At 45.5% G+C, this 20877-nt stretch overlaps 1 protein-coding gene across 1 annotated transcript in view; it reads left to right on the top strand.

The window, feature by feature from the left end:
• Positions 1–11659: 11659 nt before the first annotated feature.
• The window catches only part of LOC308117856 (target of rapamycin complex 2 subunit MAPKAP1-like), a gene marked incomplete at its 3' end in the record, with an annotated part of 28937 nt that continues 19719 nt past the window's right edge, over positions 11660–20877 (top strand). The window contains exon 1 of the mRNA XM_080477005.1: positions 11660–11783. The remainder of the gene's footprint in view (positions 11784–20877) is intronic.

The raw sequence follows: 20877 nt of genomic DNA, 5'->3' as shown, positions 1-20877 counted from the left end.
GCCCCATCCCTAGCAAGCATGTCCAGATCTTTGTCTTCAAAAAATGAAGATAAGTTTTCAAACAGTATCTCACCTGTTGTTTGTCCATCTCATGGCGAGAAGCCCAGCAGTTCCTCTTTGAAAAACTTGCTCTCAAAACAACAGACATACATGCAAAGCTGGGCTGTGTCAGTTCTGTCTGTAGACTGCTCTACTGCTGCAGCCTTATTATCAGCTTTTCTGAGCGTCTCCAAGACATCTGTGGCGAGAATGTCAACCCTGTTGGACGTGTCAGACAGGGGTACCTGTTTGATAGACGATGTCACACTCTTAACTTTATCGTCGGTTAAGACTTCATCCACGACAGCCAACATGCAGTCCTCCACAGTTTCTGAGTCTGTGACGGGAGACTCTTTCTTTGCCAGGATCCATGAGACACGAAGGGAAGCTGCTCTGGCCGTCTCCTGAGCTGTGCGAGTCCGTCTCATTGTGGAACAGCTCCGGTTGTAAGACGCTGTCAAACGCCGCCCTCGCACAAGATCCCTCGGGAAAGTTTGTCCGAAACGCGGCGTGTTTGTCAGTGTGGTGTCTGTGGACATGATGGTCTCTCAGCACTGCGTCACACCCGTTGCAGAGTAAACACATTGGTTTGGCGTTGGGACTTGGTGGTTAAATAAATAGACACTCTGTCCTTGCAGGATTAAACCGAAGGTTTTCCTTACTGACTTTATATTTCAGGGTAGAAAAAGACATGCTGCGATTTTCACCTGTAGAGAACTGCTCGTGTTAACTTATCAAATGCGCAGCCACGACAACACAATGCATTGTGCGTTAGTTGCTAGGTTACGGTAAGTGTTGCATTCAATGTTTGTAATAATGTAGGAATTTATGTAAGAACATGTCAGTGTTAGCAAAAGAAGTTTTTCTATACTTCTCAGACCCAAGTCATTCAGCAGTTGCCTTCGGGCCACTCCAGGGTTGCTTTCGCTCTCTACACCCTCTACACATCACTCTATACCCTCTACACATCACTCTCTACACATCACTCTATACCCTCTACACATCACTCTATACCCTCTATACATCACCCTCTACACATCACTCTATACCCTCTACACATCACTCTATACACATCACTCTAATTACCCTCTACACATCACTCTCTACCCATCACTCTATTTACTCTCTACACATCACTCTCTATAACCTCTATACATCACCCTCTATACCGTCTACCCATCCCTCTCTACACCCTCTACACGTCCCTCTCTACACCCTCTACACATCCCTCTCTACACCCTCTACACATCACTCTCTATACCCTCTACACATCCCTCTCTACACATCACCCTCTACACATTACTATCAACACCCTCTACACCCTCTACACATCACTCTCTACACCCTCTACAAATCACTCTCTATACCCTCTACACATCACTCTCTACACATCACTCTATTTACCCTCTATACATCACTCTCTACACATCACTCTATTTACCCTCTACACATCACTCTCTACACATCACTCTCTATACCCTCTACACATCACTCTCTACACCCTCTACAAATCACTCTCTATACCCTCTATACATCACCCACTACACATCACTCTCTACACCCTCTACATACCACTCTATATACCCTTTACATATCACTCTCTACACATCACCCTCTACACATCACTCTCAACACCCTCTACACGTCCATCTCTACACCCTCTACACATCACTCTCTATACCCTCTACACATCACTCTCTACACATCACCCTCTACATATCACTCTCAACACCCTCTACACATCACTCTCTACACCCTCTACAAATCACTCTCTATACCCTCTATACGTCAACCTCTACACATCACTCTATTTACCCTCTACACATCACTCTCTGCAAATCACTCTCTATACCCTCTACACATCACTCTCTACACATCACTCTATTTACCCTCTGTACATCACTCTCTACACATCACTCTATTTACCCTCTACACATCACTCTCTACACATCACTCTCTATACCCTCTACACATCATTCTTTACACCCTCTACATATCACTCTCTAAACCCTCTACATATCACTCTCTATACCCTCTACACATCACTCTTTACACCCTCTACATATCACTCTCTATACCCTCTACATATCACTCTCTATACCATCTACACATCATTCTCTATACACTCTGATGCCTAGTGTAGAACACTAGGCATCACCAAATGGCAGACCAAGGTCCAGGTCTAGACCCAGACTCTGTCTAATCCGGACCCGGACCAGATGAGACAGAAGGAATTGAGGAAAGACTGGGGCCAGATGACCCTCTCCAAAGAAAGAAGTATTAACAGTGAAAATCAAGCATTTCTGTTCATTCTTCTCTCTGGCAGCACTAAACCTGTAGGTCTCAGATTAAAAGTGTTGATGTTAAACATTATGAGATTAAACCAAAAGGTTTTTGAACAGACTAACTCTCTGAAATCAGAACCGCGTTCAAGCCAGCCATTTCTCCTTTCTGTTTGGTGAAGTGAGCTGCTCCAAGACTTTTATGGTTTATATTGTGATCTTTACAGTAACGTCTCCGAGCGGAGTCAAGCTTTTGATTTTCACAATGAAATCCATTTTAACACGACCTGGTTACCACGTTGATATTCGAATATGGACCGATTAGAAACTTGTGTCTGAACCAGCCTGTGTAGATATGTGGAATACATGATTCAACACGGATTTGTAATCAGTAACCCAGGAGTTACTGAACTAAAATAAAGTATTGTTTATCATAAAAATATGAATATTATTAAAAACAATCATTACAATTTTGAATATAGAATTGTGTCTTCATCAGCTTATGTACTTACATGATCCAATATGGATTTGGAGTCAGTAGGTCACATGGCCTACTAGATATTGAGCAAAAATATAGTGTTTTTCATGGAAATGGAAATATTATTAAAGAAAAGACCATCAAACGTCATTGAAACAATGTAAGTCTCTACAATCATAAGTAGTTGTACAATCCAACACTGATTTGGAGTGAATGGGTCACAGGGCTGGTATCAGTGAGACAGTTGGACAATGGGCTGGTATCATTGAGACAGCTGGACAATGGGCTGGTATCATGGGCTGGTATCATTGAGACAGTTGGACAATGGGCTGGTATCATTGAGACAGTTGGACAATGGGCTGGTACCATTGAGACAGCTGGACAATGGGCTGGTATCATTGAGACAGTTGGACAATGGGCTGGTACCATTGAGACAGCTGGACAATGGGCTGGTATCATTAAGACAGTTGGACAATGGGCTGGTATCATTGAGACAGCTGGACAATGGGCTGGTATCATTGAGACAGCTGGACAATGGGCTGGTATCATTGAGACAGTTGGACAATGGGCTGGTATCATTGAGACAGCTGGACAATGGGCTGGTACCATTGAGACAGTTGGACAATGGGCTGGTATCATTGAGACAGCTGGACAATGGGCTGGTACCATTGAGACAGTTGGACAATGGGCTGGTATCATTGAGACAGTTGGACAATGGGCTGGTACCATTGAGACAGCTGGACAATGGGCTGGTATCATTGAGACAGTTGGACAATGGGCTGGTACCATTGAGACAGCTGGACAATGGGCTGGTATCATTAAGACAGTTGGACAATGGGCTGGTATCATTGAGACAGCTGGACAATGGGCTGGTATCATTAAGACAGCTGGACAATGGGCTGGTACCATTGAGACAGTTGGACAATGGGCTGGTACCATTGAGACAGCTGGACAATGGGCTGGTACCATTGAGACAGTTGGACAATGGGCTGGTACCATTGAGACAGCTGGACAATGGGCTGGTATCATTGAGACAGTTGGACAATGGGCTGGTACCATTGAGACAGCTGGACAATGGGCTGGTATCATTGAGACAGCTGGACAATGGGCTGGTACCATTGAGACAGCTGGGCTTGGCTCTCTGGGGACAGGAACAATGACAGTTTAAAGCTCCTGGATGAAGCCTGGAGAGCCAGAGGTTGAATATTTCCATCATGTCCTTTCCTGGTGTTCAGGTGTTGAACCATCAGCCTCAGCCTGGAGAAACGCCGGCAGAATCACCGTGGGAATCGGTCTCACTGATTTGTTAATGAGCACAAAGTCCTCTTCTGTGTGAAGAACTCCAGAATCCTTCAGGCTTTACTGTTAAACCTGGTAACTGGAATTATTTCACTATTGATTCAAATTTTACATTAAAAGTTTAATAAATCTTATGAGACTGGTACAACTGAACTGGATATCACTTCCTGTTTAACAGGTGGTGCTGTTCAGCTTTCTGATAGAGATCATCTTCAATACAATCATTACTTTGATCAATATTAATCATTATTGATAGCCAAAGTGCCAAAACGCAACCAACCCGTTCACAGCGGTGGTCTGGTTCAATTCAATTCAGAACCCAACTAAACCTTCCAGAACCTCTTACAATGATAGAGAACAACAGAACCCAACTAAACCTTCCAGAACCTCTTACAATGATAGAGAACAACAGAACCCTACTAAACCTTCCAGAACCTCTTACAATGATAGAGAACAACAGAACCCAACTAAACCTTCCAGAACCTCTTACAATGATAGAGAACAACAGAACCCAACTAAACCTTCCAGAACCTCTTACAATGATAGAGAACAACAGAACCCAACTAAACCTTCCAGAACCTCTTACAATGATAGAGAACAACAGAACCCAACTAAACCTTCCAGAACCTCTTACAATGATAGAGAACAACAGAACCCTACTAAACCTTCCAGAACCTCTTACAATGATAGAGAACAACAGAACCCAACTAAACCTTCCAGAGCAGCAGAAGGAACAAGCAACAGAGGAAACCAGGAAGAACTCCCTCTCAGGAAGAACAGTTCATAAGAAGTCCCTCTTCAGGAAGAAAGGGGGCGGAGCCTAGACTCTGGAAGGGGGGGGGGGGGGGGGGGGGGGGGCATCCGCCTTGACCGGTTGGGGGGTGAAGTACATGGGATAGGACAGGGAGAGAGAGGAATAGAAGAGGGAGAGAGAGAGGAATAGAAGAGAGAGAGAGAGAGAGAGAGAGAGAGAGGAATAGAAGAGGGAGAGAGAGGAATAGAAGAGAGAGAGAGAGGAATAGAAGAGAGAGAGAGAGAGGAATAGAAGAGAGAGAGAGAGGAATAGAAGAGGGAGAGAGAGAGGAATAGAAGAGGGAGAGAGAGGAATAGAAGAGGGAGAGAGAGAGGAATAGAAGAGGGAGAGAGAGAGGAATAGAAGAGAGAGAGAGAGTGAGGAATAGAAGAGGGAGAGAGAGAGGAATAGAAGAGGGAGAGAGAGTGAGGAATAGAAGAGGGAGAGAGAGAGGAATAGAAGAGAGAGAGAGAGGAATAGAAGAGAGAGAGAGAGAGGAATAGAAGAGGGAGAGAGAGAGGAATAGAAGAGGGAGAGAGAAATAGAAGAGGAAGAGAGAGAGGAATAGAAGAGAGAGAGAGGAATAGAAGAGGAAGAGAGAGAGGAATAGAAGAGAGAGAGAGGAATAGAAGAGGAAGAGAGAGAGGAATAGAAGAGAGAGAGAGAGAGAGGAATAGAAGAGGGAGAGAGAGAGGAATAGAAGAGGGAGAGAGAGAGAGGAATAGAAGAGAGAGAGAGAGGAATAGAAGAGGGAGAGAGAGAGGAATAGAAGAGAGAGAGAGAGAGGAATAGAAGAGAGAGAGAGAGGAATAGAAGAGAGAGAGAGAGAGGAATAGAAGAGGGAGAGAGAGAGGAATAGAAGAGAGAGAGAGAGAGAGGAATAGAAGAGGGAGAGAGAGAGGAATAGAAGAGGGAGAGAGAGAGAGGAATAGAAGAGAGAGAGAGAGGAATAGAAGAGGGAGAGAGAGAGAGGAATAGAAGAGAGAGAGAGAGGAATAGAAGAGGGAGAGAGAGAGAGAGAGGAATAGAAGAGGGAGAGAGAGAGGAATAGAAGAGAGAGAGAGAGAGGAATAGAAGAGAGAGAGAGAGGAATAGAAGAGAGAGAGAGAGAGGAATAGAAGAGGGAGAGAGAGAGGAATAGAAGAGAGAGAGAGAGAGAGGAATAGAAGAGGGAGAGAGAGGAATAGAAGAGGGAGAGAGAGAGGAATAGAAGAGGGAGAGAGAGAGAGGAATAGAAGAGGGAGAGAGAGAGGAATAGAAGAGAGAGAGAGAGGAATAGAAGAGGGAGAGAGAGAGGAATAGAAGAGAGAGAGAGAGGAATAGAAGAGAGAGAGAGAGAGGAATAGAAGAGGGAGAGAGAGAGGAATAGAAGAGAGAGAGAGAGAGAGGAATAGAAGAGGGAGAGAGAGAGGAATAGAAGAGGGAGAGAGAGAGAGGAATAGAAGAGAGAGAGAGAGAGGAATAGAAGAGGGAGAGAGAGAGGAATAGAAGAGGGAGAGAGAGAGAGGAATAGAAGAGAGAGAGAGAGAGGAATAGAAGAGAGAGAGAGAGGAATAGAAGAGAGAGAGAGAGAGGAATAGAAGAGGGAGAGAGAGAGGAATAGAAGAGGGAGAGAGAGAGGAATAGAAGAGAGAGAGAGAGAGAGGAATAGAAGAGGGAGAGAGAGAGGAATAGAAGAGGGAGAGAGAGAGAGGAATAGAAGAGAGAGAGAGAGGAATAGAAGAGGGAGAGAGAGAGGAATAGAAGAGGGAGAGAGAGAGGAATAGAAGAGAGAGAGAGAGGAATAGAAGAGGGAGAGAGAGAGGAATAGAAGAGGGAGAGAGAGAGGAATAGAAGAGAGAGAGAGAGAGGAATAGAAGAGAGAGAGAGAGGAATAGAAGAGAGAGAGAGAGAGGAATAGAAGAGGGAGAGAGAGAGGAATAGAAGAGAGGGAGAGAGAGAGAGAGAGGAATAGAAGAGGGAGAGAGAGAGGAATAGAAGAGGGAGAGAGAGGAATAGAAGAGGGAGAGAGAGAGGAATAGAAGAGGGAGAGAGAGGAATAGAAGAGAGAGAGAGAGAGGAATAGAAGAGAGAGAGAGAGAGAGAGAGAGAGGAATAGAAGAGGGAGAGAGAGAGGAATAGAAGAGAGAGAGAGAGGCAGACAGGCCAGAGAAGTACAAATACTAAGAAAAGTCTATGATGAGCGTTGGTCTGATGATGAACCAATCTCAGTCTGGAGTTTAAGGGCCGTGCCGTTGCGGTGGGGTCCTGGTGCTGTGGGGGGGTCCCAGTGCTGTGGGGGGGTCCCGGTGCTGTGGGGGGGGGGGTCCCGGTGCTGTGGGGGGGTCCCGGTGCTGTGGGGGGGTCCCAGTGCTGTGGGGGGGTCCCGGTGCTGTGGGGGGGTCCCGGTGCTGTGGGGGGGGGTCCTGGTGCTGTGGTGGGGTCCCGGTGCTGTGGGGGGGTCCTGGTGCTGTGGGGGGGTCCCGGTGCTGTGGGGGGGTCCCGGTGCTGTGGTGGGGTCCCGGTGCTGTGGGGGGGTCCTGGTGCTGTGGGGGGGTCCTGGTGCTGTGGTGGGGTCCCGGTGCTGTGGGGGGGTCCCGGTGCTGTGGGGGGTCAGGTAGTAGGACCGTGGTAACTCCACTCTGGGAGTCTTGGGTCTGATCCCCTGGATCCTGCTCCCCTCCTGTCAGGATCTGGTGGCTCCAGTAATGTTGTTACACAGAGAGAAAGAAAGAAAGACAAGAAACAGAAGCTCCAAATGTAGAGTTCCTCCCTTTAACGGGAGAGAGGAAATCCCCTCAGCAGTCTAGGCCTAGAGCAGCTCAACTTAGTGCTCCTATTTTATTCCTAATGAGAAGCTCTATCAAAGAGGAAGCTTTTTAGTCTCCTCTTAAATAAACTAATGGTGTGGGCCCTTCGGACCGAGGCTGCTAGTTGATTCCAGAGTAAAGGAGCCATATGGCTGAAACTCCTGCCTCCTCTTTTACTTTGAAGGACTTTAGGGATTACCAACAGTCCTGCATCCTCAGAGCCAAGGGCTCGTGGAGGGTGAGACCCTTCTAGAAGTTTCTCCATATAGGACGGAGCCTGGTGATGAAGAGTTTTAGATGTGATCAGAAGGATGTTGAATTCTATTCTAGATTTGATGTGAAGCCAGTGTAAGGATGCTAAGACTGGGGAGATGTGCTCTCTTCTTCCAGTTCTGGTTAGTAAACCTGCAGCAGCGTTCTGCTCTAGCTGGAAGATCCTAACAGAGGAGTTTGGACATCCTGACATTAGGGAGTTACAATCATCTCATCTTCAAGTCACAAAGGCAGGAAGCATTTGTTCTGCATCTTTGAAGGACAAGAAGTTTCTCATTTTTGCAATATTCCTTAGATGGAAGAAGGCTGTCCTGGAGACATGTTTAACATGGGACATAAAGGACAGATCCTGATCAGAAATAACACCCAGGTTCCTAATATCACTGTTAGAGGTTAAGGTAATATTATCTAAGGTAATCAGACTATCTGAAAAGTAATCCCTGAGCTTTTTAGGACCTAGGATTAGAACCTCAGTCTTGGATGTGTTGAGCATTAAGAAGTTGATAGACATCCAGGACTTAACGTCCCTGAGGCAGGACTCTAGTTTAACAAGTTGGTCGGCCTGATTGGCTTTAACTGATAAATATAGCTGAGTATCATCTGCATAACAATGAAAGTTAATGTTGTGTTTCCTAATAATATTTCCGAGTGGTAACATCTAGAGATTAAACAATATGGGTCCGAGGACGGAGCCTTGTGGTACTCCACACAGGACCCCTTCATGTATTGAAGATTTGTTATTTACATGAACAAATTGAAAGCGGTCAGATAAATATGATTTAAACCAGTTTAAGGCTAAGTTTTTAATGCCGACGCCATCTTCTAATCTCCTTAAGAGTATATTATGATGGACAGTATCAAATGCAGTACTAAGGTCCAGAAGAAGTAAAGCAGATAGAAGAGCTCTATCTGAGGCCATTAGAAGGCTCTATCTGAGGCCATTAGAAGGTCATTAGTAACTTTTAGCAGAGCAGTCTCTGTACTGTGGTTCATTCTGAAGCTGGACTGAAGGTCCTCTAACAGATTATTCTCCTGCAGATAATCCTGGAGTTGTTTAGCCACTACTTGCTCCAGAACCTTTGACAGGAAAGGAAGGTTGGAGATGGGCCTGTAGTTTGAGAGAAGGCTTGTGTCTAAGTTTGGCTTCTTAATGAGAGGTTTAATAACTGCTAGTTTAAAGGATTGGGGCACATAGCCTATTGGTAGAGACTGGTTAATAATTGCCAGTATAGAATTATTGATTAGTGGCAGTGCCTCTTTCAGAATTCTAGTAGGAATTGGGTCCAACAGGCTAGTAGTTGGTTTAGCAGAAGAAATAAGGGAGTTTAGTTGGACTAGTTGTATTTGCTGAAAGCATTCCAGATGACTGTTAGGTTTAACCAGTTCCTCTGTTATGGGGCTAACGGACGGTAGGGTTTGATGGATGTTATCCCTAAGCCTTGTCATTTTATTTTGAAAGAACTTCATGAAGTCCTCACTACATATATTGATAGGAATGGTGGGCTCAACATTATTTTGGTTCTTGGTCAGTTTGGCTACAGTACTGAAAAGAAAGCGAGGGTTGTTTTTGTTTTCCTCTATTAAGGATGAGTAGTAATTAGTTCTACTTCTACTCAGAGCTTTCTTATAAGTTTTGAAGCTATCCTTCCAGGCTATATAATCTAGCTCTGTTTTTGTTGAACGCCAAGTTCTTTCTAATCTACGGGAGCGTTGTTTAAGCTGGCGGGTTGATGAGTTAAACCATGGGGAGGACTTTTCCTGTTTTTTCAGTTTCATTTTTTGAGGAGCTATGTCGTCTAGCGTTGTTTTTAGCATATCTGTCAGACTGTTTGTTAGGTATTCAATGTCTGAGCTAGCAACAGTATACGGGTCAGGAAGATCCACTACTGATTCTATAGCAGAGGGAATTCTTTCCTTGAATTTAGTTACTATGTTATCAGAGAGAGACCTGGTTAACACGGCTTTAACCGGAGGGTTAGAACTATTTAGAACAAAGTCAAAGGTTATTAAGAAGTGATCTGACAGGAAATCATAGTGAGGAGAGATGGTCAGATGCTCGATATTCAAACCATAAGTTAGAATAAGGTCTAGGGTGTGGAGATGTTTCTGGGTAGGCCCGTCTACTACCTGAGAGAAACCTAGAGAGTCAAGTGTAGATCTAAAGCTGCACTGAAACTATCATTTTCTAGGTCAACATGAACATTGAAGTCTCCTACCATGATAACCTTATCTTTAGTCAGGGCTACATCTGACAACAATTCAGAGAATTCAGTTAGAAAAGTTGAAGAAGGTCCAGGAGGACGAGAAATGATTACAGATTCTACAGAATTTACTATTTTATTTGACGGGTGTGGCATGGTCATGCTCAGACTCTCAAAAGAACTAAAGTTGGGTTTTGGGTTAATATTAATTAGTAAGTGAGAGTTCTAGATGGCTGCCTCCACCCTCCTCCACCACCTCCACCAGCTATTTGAGTGTTAGTATGACTTGGAGGGGAGGCTTCATTTAGACTAACATACTCATCTTTACGTAGCAGGTTTCTGTTCATCCAAAGAGATCAATGTTGTGTTCACTTATCAGATCATTGACTAGAAGAGCTTTGGATGATAGCTTTGGATGATGGTTCCTGACAGTAACCAACCCGTTCACAGCAGTGGTCTGGTTCCTGACAGTAACCAACCCGTTCACAGCAGTGGTCTGGTTCCTGACAGTAACCAACCCGTTCACAGCAGTGGTCTGGTTCCTGACAGTAACCAACCCGTTCACAGCAGTGGTCTGGTTCCTGACGGTAACCAACCCGTTCACAGCAGTGGTCTGGTTCCTGACAGTAACCAACCCGTTCAAAGTAGAGGTCAAAAATCACTGTCAACAAGAAGTTCAACAGGACTCCACTTCCTATCGGAGAAAAACTGTGATGTTCACATCCTGATGAGCACCGTCAGCACCGTCACTCAGTAATACCCGCCATACCACAAGTCATGTTTTCAGATCTGCTTTTATTTCCTGGAGCAGTTTCTTAAAGGACACAGGGCGGAGAGGCACTTAAGACGTTTATCCTTATTTCATAACACCAATAATTGTTTATACTCTGACACTTAGCTCGTAGTGTGTCAGTCGTACAGTTTTGTTTTATGTTTAAAGACTTTATGTCACTCAGGGTGTTACAGGGCTGATGTAACCCCAGCTGACTGATGCCTCCGTCACACGCTGAAAGATCCCCAGCTCTGAATGATCACCATGTTCCTACTGCTCAGCCAAAGAGCTCCACCGACTAACTCCTCAAACCTTTCCTCCCGTTTCTCCATCTATCTATCCATCCATCCATCCATCCATCCATCCATCCATCCATCCATCCATCCATCTATCTATCTATCTATCTATCTATCTATCTATCTATCTATCTATCTATCTATCTATCTATCTATCTATCTATCTATCTATCTATCTATCCATCCATCCATCCATCCATCCATCCATCCATCCATCCATCCATCCATCCATCCATCCATCCATCCATCCATCTATCCATCCATCTATCCATCTATCTATCCATCTATCTATCGATCTATCTATCTATCTGCTGCTCTGAATTCTGAGGTCAGAGTTTTATTCTGACGAGGCGGAAGTGCCTGCTGCACTGAGTTATGAGGTCAGAGTTTTATTGTGATGAGGCGGAAATACTTGATGCTCTGTTCTCTGCTGCTGTCGGTTTTCTGGGCACTCGTCAGGCTCAGTCTGTACATTGTCCCTTGTCGGTGGGTCGTCTCCACCGCTGGAAGTATGCGAGTCTCCGGTGGAACTTCGTTTCTGTGGCGGGCCGGACTCTGAAGGTAGGACCGTGTCGGCTTCCGTCAGGGTAACTTTAGGCTTCAGCCCCGTTAGCTGCTATTAGCTGCTACTAGCTCCGTTAGCTGCTGCTGTTCCAGGAAGATGTAGTTTGTGTTTTTCTGCAGTCTGGATGAACACACACACACACACACACACACACACACACACACACACACACACACACACACACACACACACACACACACACACACACACTTTGACTGGCAGGTGTGTTAGTAGGTTAGCACAGCTAGGAAACGTTAGCAACATGAGCGACCAACCATCAAACAAGCTGCTGGTTCCGATGATGATGATGATGATGATGGTGATTCAGAATCAGGACTGCTTGGCTGACGTATTAAAACACAATAGATGAAGATATGAAGTCTGGACTCTCGCTCCATTGACTCTCTGCAGCTACATGCTAACTCTGCTAGCTGCTACATGCTAACTCTGCTAGCTGCTACATGCTAGCTCTACAAACTGCTACATGCTAACTCTGCTAGCTGCTACATGTGAAAGCATAAAAAATGTGAAAAATAAATTGGCTGTCAAATAAATGATGCATCTTGTGATTTACTTTAACACGTTTCACTGTTTACCTACATGTTGGTTCAAAGCAATGACTGATGGGAAATGAGTTAAAGTGTAACTGTATAAACTGTACGGACCCCTGTCGGAGCGCCCCCCCCCCATCACCATCCTCTTCATCACCGCTGTCCTGACCTTCCTCAGGAGGGTCAGGGAGGTGCCTGGCCTTGCAGGTATTGTGAAGTACTGCACAGGGGATTATGATTTGGGAGACCTTTCCTGGCGACAGCCTCACTTCCCCGGGCAACACATGGAATCTCCGTTCCAACTGTCCAATACCCCGCTCAACCAACGCTGGGCTTTTCTTATGGGCCCTACGCACAAACAAAACAAAAAATAAAGCAGCTGCACTCAAGAGCTGGAAATTGTAAATAATCGTAGAAGATGGTAAATTGTTGTCGGGAGACTTTTAAAGTAATAAGATAATCCAACTGCTCCTTAATGTCAATGCATTATAGGCTATAATTTAATATAATTTACCTGTTGTGGTCTGGACGAAGGTATGGAGTGAGAAGACAAGGTGTGCAGGGTAACCCCTGTCCCCTAACAGGTGGTGTCCAGCTGGCACGTTGTGTCCTTCAGACAGCGTCCGTGAGTCGTGCATTCAACCGCGCCATTTTGCCACGACGTCCACAATCATACAGTTTGTATTAAAAACAATGTGCGTGTTGATGCTGTGGTAGTGTCTTCTGTTGACATACAGCCTCGTCTTGTGACGGTCCCGTTATGCGGACGTGACTGCCATCGATGATCGGTTGATCGTCATCATCGGTACACTGCTGCATCTTCGCTGTCGCCGGGTATCGCGATGTTGTGATCGCCTTCATCTTGGGTATTAATGCGTTCTAAGATTTTGTTTTAAGAGTGACGTCACGAAGAGCGACTTTTAGCCTGAGGCTGCTTTGTGAATACGGGCACAGGTTCAGTTTCTCTGCAGGATGTTTGCCACCAGACAGGTAATCTCTTTATGTGTTGATGAGTTTTCTGAAACTGGACTGTTCCTCCACACTAATGGGGACCATGTCTTCTGCTATGTGGCGAGTTACCGTGACGTTATCGAAACCGGCAGGAGACGTTGATGTCGTAGTTTCAGACATTCTTCGTTGTCTCGTCAAAGATTTTTAAACCGTAATATAAATTTGCTGTGGCGACGCTACTGCGACGTATTCTGCACAACACTGTTGTTTGTCCAACGTCTTCCTTCTTGAATCCAAACTACCACCATATGATGGATCCCTGCTCTTTCGTTTTGGAATCTTCTGCCATCCTCCGTGTCTGTTCACACATTCCACTCCCCGCTCGCTCTCCACTAAGCGAAGGTGTATGACGTAGCTCTGCTCGTTTTGTCTCCACCAGTGTGACACTGGAATATTAATAATATTGTCATTTTCTATATCAGAGAGAGGAACAAGCCGCAATGCGTTCAGTATGTTCCATATATATATATATATATATATATCCAGCCCGAGCTTCAACATGTTGTGTTGTTAATGAAAACGTGTGTGTTGACACTGTAAACACCAGACACAGTCCAGTGTCGGGTTCAGGCAGTCCAGTGTCTGAACCTGGTTCAGGTAGGGGGTATTGATACGGACACTGGTTCAGGTGGGGGTGGGGGGGGGGGGGGGGGGTATGCTATCATAAAGAAATTCAGGCGTCTGAGTGTTGATAATTCAGTGAAGGTATGTTAATATATTAGCAGGTAGTTTATGCTTCACAATCAGCCAAGCGAGACGTTCATGCATTTCTGCAACCCGAGTTCTTGTAGAACAACCAAGAACCGGTCTTGCAGCCTTGTTTTGAGACACTTGTAAATTTCTAAGAAGACAGCTCGATGCAGCAGCTCGGCCTGTAGCGACACGTCGACAACGTCGGCTACTCGTTTCTAAAAAAATTGTCGCCGTCAAATCCGGAAGTTGACGCGTTGCCACGCCTACTCGCCACACGCCCGTGAGTGACCAAAACAAACCAGCATGGAGGACAAAACTCCGTCTCCAACCACCTCTCAGGCTCAGCAGCCTGCCCTCCCAAACTCTACATGTCACCAAAACACAGCCCGCCGCCCTACATCAAAGAGGTGGGAATACTTTAAACGCAGCCACAAGGGTCAAGGTATAGTAATTCGCAGTCTTTGCACGATGGAGCTGGCATGTCACACCAGCACAACTTCCATGTGGGAGCATTTGAAGTGGAGGCGTCCCATTGTTACTCCTGACGCCGGATAATAGAAGTAAGTAACGTTACTATCGTCAACGTTTGCTAAATTAATTTCACGTTTGTGTAACGTTAGTAGTGTATTGGGAAATAGAAATACCACCAGTATTGCTGTGTGGCAATAAATGCTATGTCCATGTATTGTCCTGTGCAACTAATGCAGCCAAGGCAATGTCCCAGGGCTGCACATGAGGTGGGCCGCAGTGCTCAGGAATCAATGTGTTTTTATGAGCACTGAAAATATTTTACAGTGCAGATAAATACCTCTAATATGCATTGCTTTTTGGTTTTCCAGGGCAAAGTGAAGAACCTTGCCGTCCTATCTTGGCAAAGAGACGCAAGGCACTCCACAGAAGGCAACCGAGCGGAACAAAAAGATCTTGGAGTAAGTAATAATTAGCTCACTGTTGCTCGCTTTGAGTGTCTTTTAGGAGCAAACGTCTGACAATGAATGTAAAAAAAAATCACCCTAACCCACCACTCATTTAGATAAAAGCAGATGAGAAAATAGGGTCCCAAACTTCCCCTACGTTAACTTGGCTTCTTTTCTTTGTGTTCTTGTTTGATTTGTCAAATAATTAAAGCTGCTTCCACTGTAAGCAACATAAGGCTCTATGAAAGGTGCTATGTTATTTATATAAATTTTCTTTATCTTACAGGTGATGGTCAAAGACATGAGGCCTTTGTCTCTTGTTGAGGGTGACCCATTCATTTAGAAGGTGGAACAGGCCTGCCCAGGCTTCAGATGTCCGTCCAGGTGGTGGTTCACAAACCGGTTGGAAAAGACATATCAAGGTACTCTTGAAGATTTAAAGAACAACTTAAAGAAGAGGTCCTCAAAAATCACACTCGCCACCAGTGCCTGGACAAGCATTGCCACGGAGGCCTACCTCGGAGTGACCTGCCACTACATCAACCACAACTGGGAGATGGACTCATTTGTCCCGAGTACAAAGCCCCCCGATGACCGACACACAGCAGACATCATCGCTCTCTGGATTGAAGAGGTCGCTGAGAAGTTTGATTCCTCTCTCCATAATGATGTCCAGGCAATTGTCCACAACAACGCAGCCAATGTGGTGGAAGCCCTACGGATCCTTGAGCAGAGGCATGGTGTTGCCTCACTTTGGTCTGTTGGTCATACAACACAGCTACGAGTCAACCATGCTCTGAAAGATCCCCGGACCAGCGGGGCACTTGGGGCAGCAAGGGAGCTGGTCAGTTACTTCCACAGGAGCGATGTCGCCCTCCTTAAACTCAAGGCCAAACAAGAACAGACGGGCCCACCTCAACAGAATGAACCCACGTGTCGCTGTGCGATGGAATAGTTCCTACTATATGATTACACGCCTCCTTGAGCAGCGGTGGCCTGTGGCTGCAACCCTCTCAGACCAGAGGTCACCAAGGCATCAAAGCGTTACCTGGGTATGAAAGCTGACCAGTGGAGCCTCCTGGAGGAACTACAGCAAGCACATGAGCCATTCCAGCAAGCCACCATCTTCCTGAGTGGAGAGGCATACGTCACAGGATCTGTCCTGCCTCTGCTGGTGAAAGGCCTACAGAAGTCCACAGAGACAGCCTTTGAGTCCGCTCCCATTGCCGCCTTCCAAACAGCTGCTGCAGAGACTGCTTCAAGGTCAGTTTAATTATTCAGTTCTTATATCTCTTGTATTGAACTAACCAAATCTATTTTAAATTAAGCTTTCCATGTAGATCTATTGGTTCTACTGGTTCTACCATGTAGATCTATTGGTTCTACTGGTCTTTCTCTCCAAACACTTTGAATTTCTGTAAGTGTGTAAATCAAATCCATTCTTTTTCAGATGGAAGAGTGAGACTTCATACGATTAAAATGGGAACAAAGTGAGCATCCTCACCGAAGCCCTTGATCCGAGATTCTGAAAACTCAGGTTCCCGTCCACAGACGACATACTGAAGGTAAACATCAAACTTCAGAACCTTGCACTTGAAGCCAGAGCAGTTGGACTGAGGGAAGAGCCTGGAGAAGACGTCTCCCACCAGCGAGACGACTCCGGCCAGAGGCCAAAGTCTGTCCTGGACACGCCGCTTGGCTCAGATGATGATGAGGAGCAGGAAGATGAAGACCAGAGGGAAGACACTGTCAGGAATGAGGTGCTTGTGTACTTCGGAGAGAAACCCTTTCCAAAGGACAGAAACTCGCTCCAGTGGTGGAAGGAAAATGGTAAAATCCTATCTGGGTGCCCCTGCTCCATCCACAGCTTCTGAACGTTTGTTCTCAGCAGCAGGGACCATGGTGAGCTGAAAAAGAGCCCGTGGACATGCTCCCGTTCCTCCACAGTAATTCAGAGTCGGTAATGTAGAGGAGGAGCAGTGTGGTGATGAGGGAGGAAAGTAGAGGGCTATATTGTACACACAGAAGAGCAGTTTAGTCCGTTTGATTTTGCCTTAAGTTTTATTTTGGGACAATGGAACAAACACTCAGGAATGTGTACTGTGTACTGTGTACTGTGTACTGCACAGTGTTTGTTTTTGCTATTTTTAATCTTTTATACAGGAGAGATTTATGTTTGCACTGTAAAACTGAGTGCTCTCCCTTAGGAACTGTTAAACTGTTAAACAGGAATTTTGTTTTGTGTTAAACACTCAGCAATGTTCCTGTGGGCTCTCCACCTTCCCGTGGGCTCTCCACCTTCCACCTTCCTGTGGTCTCTCCACCTTCCTGTGGTCTCTCCACCTTCCCGTGGGCTCTCCACCTTCCCCCTTCCCGTGGGCTCTCCACCTTCCCGTGGGCTCTCCACCTTCCACCTTCCTGTGGTCTCTCCACCTTCCCGTGGGCTCTCCACCTTCCCGTGGGCTCTCCACCTTCCCCCTTCCTGTGGTCTCTCCACCTTCCCGTGGGCTCTCCACCTTCCAGTGGGCTCTCCACCTTCCCGTGGGCTCTCCACCTGCAGGAAGGTTCTTAATGGTGCGATGTGATCTGGGTGACGGTGCTCAGACTGACACCACCACCACCCGGGGACGGAGAAGATGGATGGATGGACTCAGCAATGTCCATACTGTGCACTGCACAGTGTTTTGTTTTACACTACAACTTAGTAATTTTTCAAAACCTTTAAACTCGAGTTATTGGTACTGTAAAAGAGTAAACACTGACAGGCCTTGCATTTTGTATGACACTGCTTTTATTTTGTGTTAAGCAGAAGATGTTTGGCTTTGGAAAACTGTTGTATAATAAAAGTAATTTATTCAGATATTATAGGTATTTATTTGAGATTTTATGGTTTATATTAATCGTGCAACAGAAAAATAATTGTTGGATTAATTGTCTAATTACTCATTAGAATAGTTGATTATTCAATAAATTAATAGCCCGAATAATCGTTTTAAAAATAATAGTTTACGTCCAGCCGTAGCAGCAGCCCATCCAACTGAACAGTAATCTAAATGGCATCAATCCAATGTACAAACAAAACGACTAAGTAACTGTGAATTAAGAAATGGTGCACATTTCCACGTTATGGCAACACCTCCAGCCATTTTGGCAACAACTTTGTTGATGTGATCAGACCATGACCAGGCCCGGGACAATTCCCGGGGGGCCGGTCTGATGTTTGGGCCGCGAGGGCCGGTGTTCACTTTTTTTTTTTCTTTTTCCCTGCACTGTATTGATGACATGCTGTTTCGGCGGTGCCTGGGCCGCCCCCGCCTCCCTCCACTGCCAGCTTCTTCTTTTTTAAATAAACTTTATTTAAAGTTTGCCACTGGCTGTTTATTTTTTTTACAGAGGTCACTGGTGTTTGGAAGACGGATAGAAAGAACAAGGTGGAGCAGAGAAGGCTAGAATTAAAAAAGAGGAAAGTTCTGGAAACAGACTTGTTCATTAAAACGATTAAAATGACGATGGAACAGGTAAGATGAAATTGTATGATGCAAAGCCACATAACTGGAAGGCTCCTCAGAACCCAGACCCAGCAGCACCAAGCAGGTCGGACTGATCTCAGGATAGATCAGATTATATTCAATATAATGAAGAGAAGGATGTAGACCTGCTCCATATGGGGAATGCCCTGAGATGCTAGATGATTCAGCTCTACATTAATGAAACTGAGCTGAACTTTGTAAAAAGGGGAGTTTCGTGCTGAGAATTTACATCATTTTTAAAAAGTGATGTAGTGTGAGAAGCAGAGCCAGTGGTGATGAGGGGATTGATCCCGTCACTATGGAAGGAACAGCTGAGCTGCCGGAACAGTGTGTGAACAATCAAGCAGTACTTCCAATATATGAAAAGGTACAGTACATTTAGGCCTGTCGCGATAATCAATAAATCAATGAATTGCACGATAATTAAAAATGAGCTTGATCAGTTTTCCAGGCTGGAGAATGTTTCCTTACCAAAGACGTCACTGTGAGCGGCGCTCACTCTGGTGTCAGTAAGCGGCTCTCACTCTGGTGTTAGTGAACGGCGCTCATTCTGGTGTTGGTGAACGGCTCTCACTCTGGTGTTGGTGAACGGCTCTCACTCTGGTGTTGGTGAACGGCTCTCACTCTGGTGTTGGTGAACGGCTCTCACTCTGGTGTTGGTGAACGGCTCTCACTCTGGTGTTGGTGAACGGCTCTCACTCTGGTGTTAGTGAGCTGCTCTCACTCTGGTGTTAGTGAGCGGCTCTCACTCTGGTGTTAGTGAGCGGCTCTCACTCTGGTGTTAGTGAACGGCGCTCATTCTGGTGTTAGTGAGCTGCTCTCATTCTGGTGTTAGTGAGCGGATTCTATCAGGTATTAAATTTTATACTCTTTGACTCGGTTGCGTTCTCGGAGCCGCACGCGTACGGGTGCGAATATTCCGGCGCAAAAACAGACGAGAAGAAATGTCCGCTCCAACCTGCAGAGAGTTCTGATCCATGATCCTGGTCTGATCCATGATCCTGGTCTCCTTCATGATCCTGGTCTGCTTCATGATCCTGGTCTGATCCATGATCCTGGTCAGATCCATGATCCTGGTCTGCTCCATGATCCTGGTCTGCTTCATGATCCTGGTCTGCTTCATGATCCTGGTCTGCTCCATGATCCTGGTCTGATCCATGATCCTGGTCTGCTTCATGGTGCTGAAATGATCCCCAGTGTTTCCCTGCTGCTGCTCTGCTCGCTGGCTGCAAACTGTGGACTGGATTTCCTGAAGGGAGGCGGGTCTCAATGAGACCAGGAGGAATGAGTCAGGAAATCCAGTCCACAGTTTGCAGCCAGCGAGCAGGCTAGGGAAGTAGCACTGTGCTATCCAACTTTTCCAACTGTTTGGACCTATTTTACGCTCAAAGTATCGACGTGGATGTTAGCAAAGCCGTGGTACAGTGAGGCGGTCGCTCTGCCGCCAGACGCCACAGCCAGCTCCCCGAGGAGAACGGCACTGACCACGGCATCAAAACAATGAGCAGCAGCTCCTCCAGGCTGTCAGCAGGTGATTCACACCTCCGTGAAGCTGCGTCCTACTCCACGCTAAACTCCCTGAAAATAGTCCCAATGGTTGGAGCTGCGTTAGAGCTGGAAACATTGTGTTGCTGCTGCCTTGCTCAAGAATTTCCCCAGGGATTAATAAAGTGATTCTGAGGTTCTAAAGGTAGAACTAGTTTATTATGAGATGATGACGTCACGCAGACCCCCACATTGTCCACATGGAACTAAAATACTTTGTACTGCTTCCTTTTCTGTCCTGATACTAACCTCAAGTTGTCTTTAGAGAGAGTACATGTATACATTAGTACATTTCATACTTTACTGTAGAGAAGAGTTTATTACAGCCTCATATAAAATCAACAACAATAATGATAATAATATTAAAGTAAACAGCTCTGGTATCTGAATAGTATCAGCAGATATACAAATTTAAGTATCAGGATCAGAAGTGAAAAAAGGTGGATGGGTGCTTCCCTACTGCAGTGCAGATGAGCAAGTTCCTGAAGCTGTCCCTCCATCAGACTCCTGGAATAAGAACATTTCAATGTTCATGAATTGTACTTCAATACTTGTTTTCAAAATATTTCAGTGACAAACTGGATCCACATTTTGTCAGTTTGTGTACTACAGTACTGCACTCTGTCATGCATCAGTTTGTGTCTCTTTATTGGTGTACTCTAGTCACTGAATACTATCAGTTAATTATGATACTACAATGTATTTAGTCTAAAACTAGTCCCTAATTCTCTAGTATGCACAAGAATTTAATTCTCCATTTCAGTTGGCGTTGAATAACTGTTGTTACTTGTTGTGACTGAGGGGAACGTCAGTAAACCTGCCGTTAGTTTAATTCATTCTTCT

Source organism: Lipophrys pholis (assembly GCF_963383615.2).
Source record: "Lipophrys pholis genome assembly, chromosome: 12".
In the NCBI taxonomy this organism is placed as follows: domain Eukaryota; kingdom Metazoa; phylum Chordata; class Actinopteri; order Blenniiformes; family Blenniidae; genus Lipophrys; species Lipophrys pholis.
This window is presented reverse-complemented; position numbering and strand designations above follow the sequence as displayed.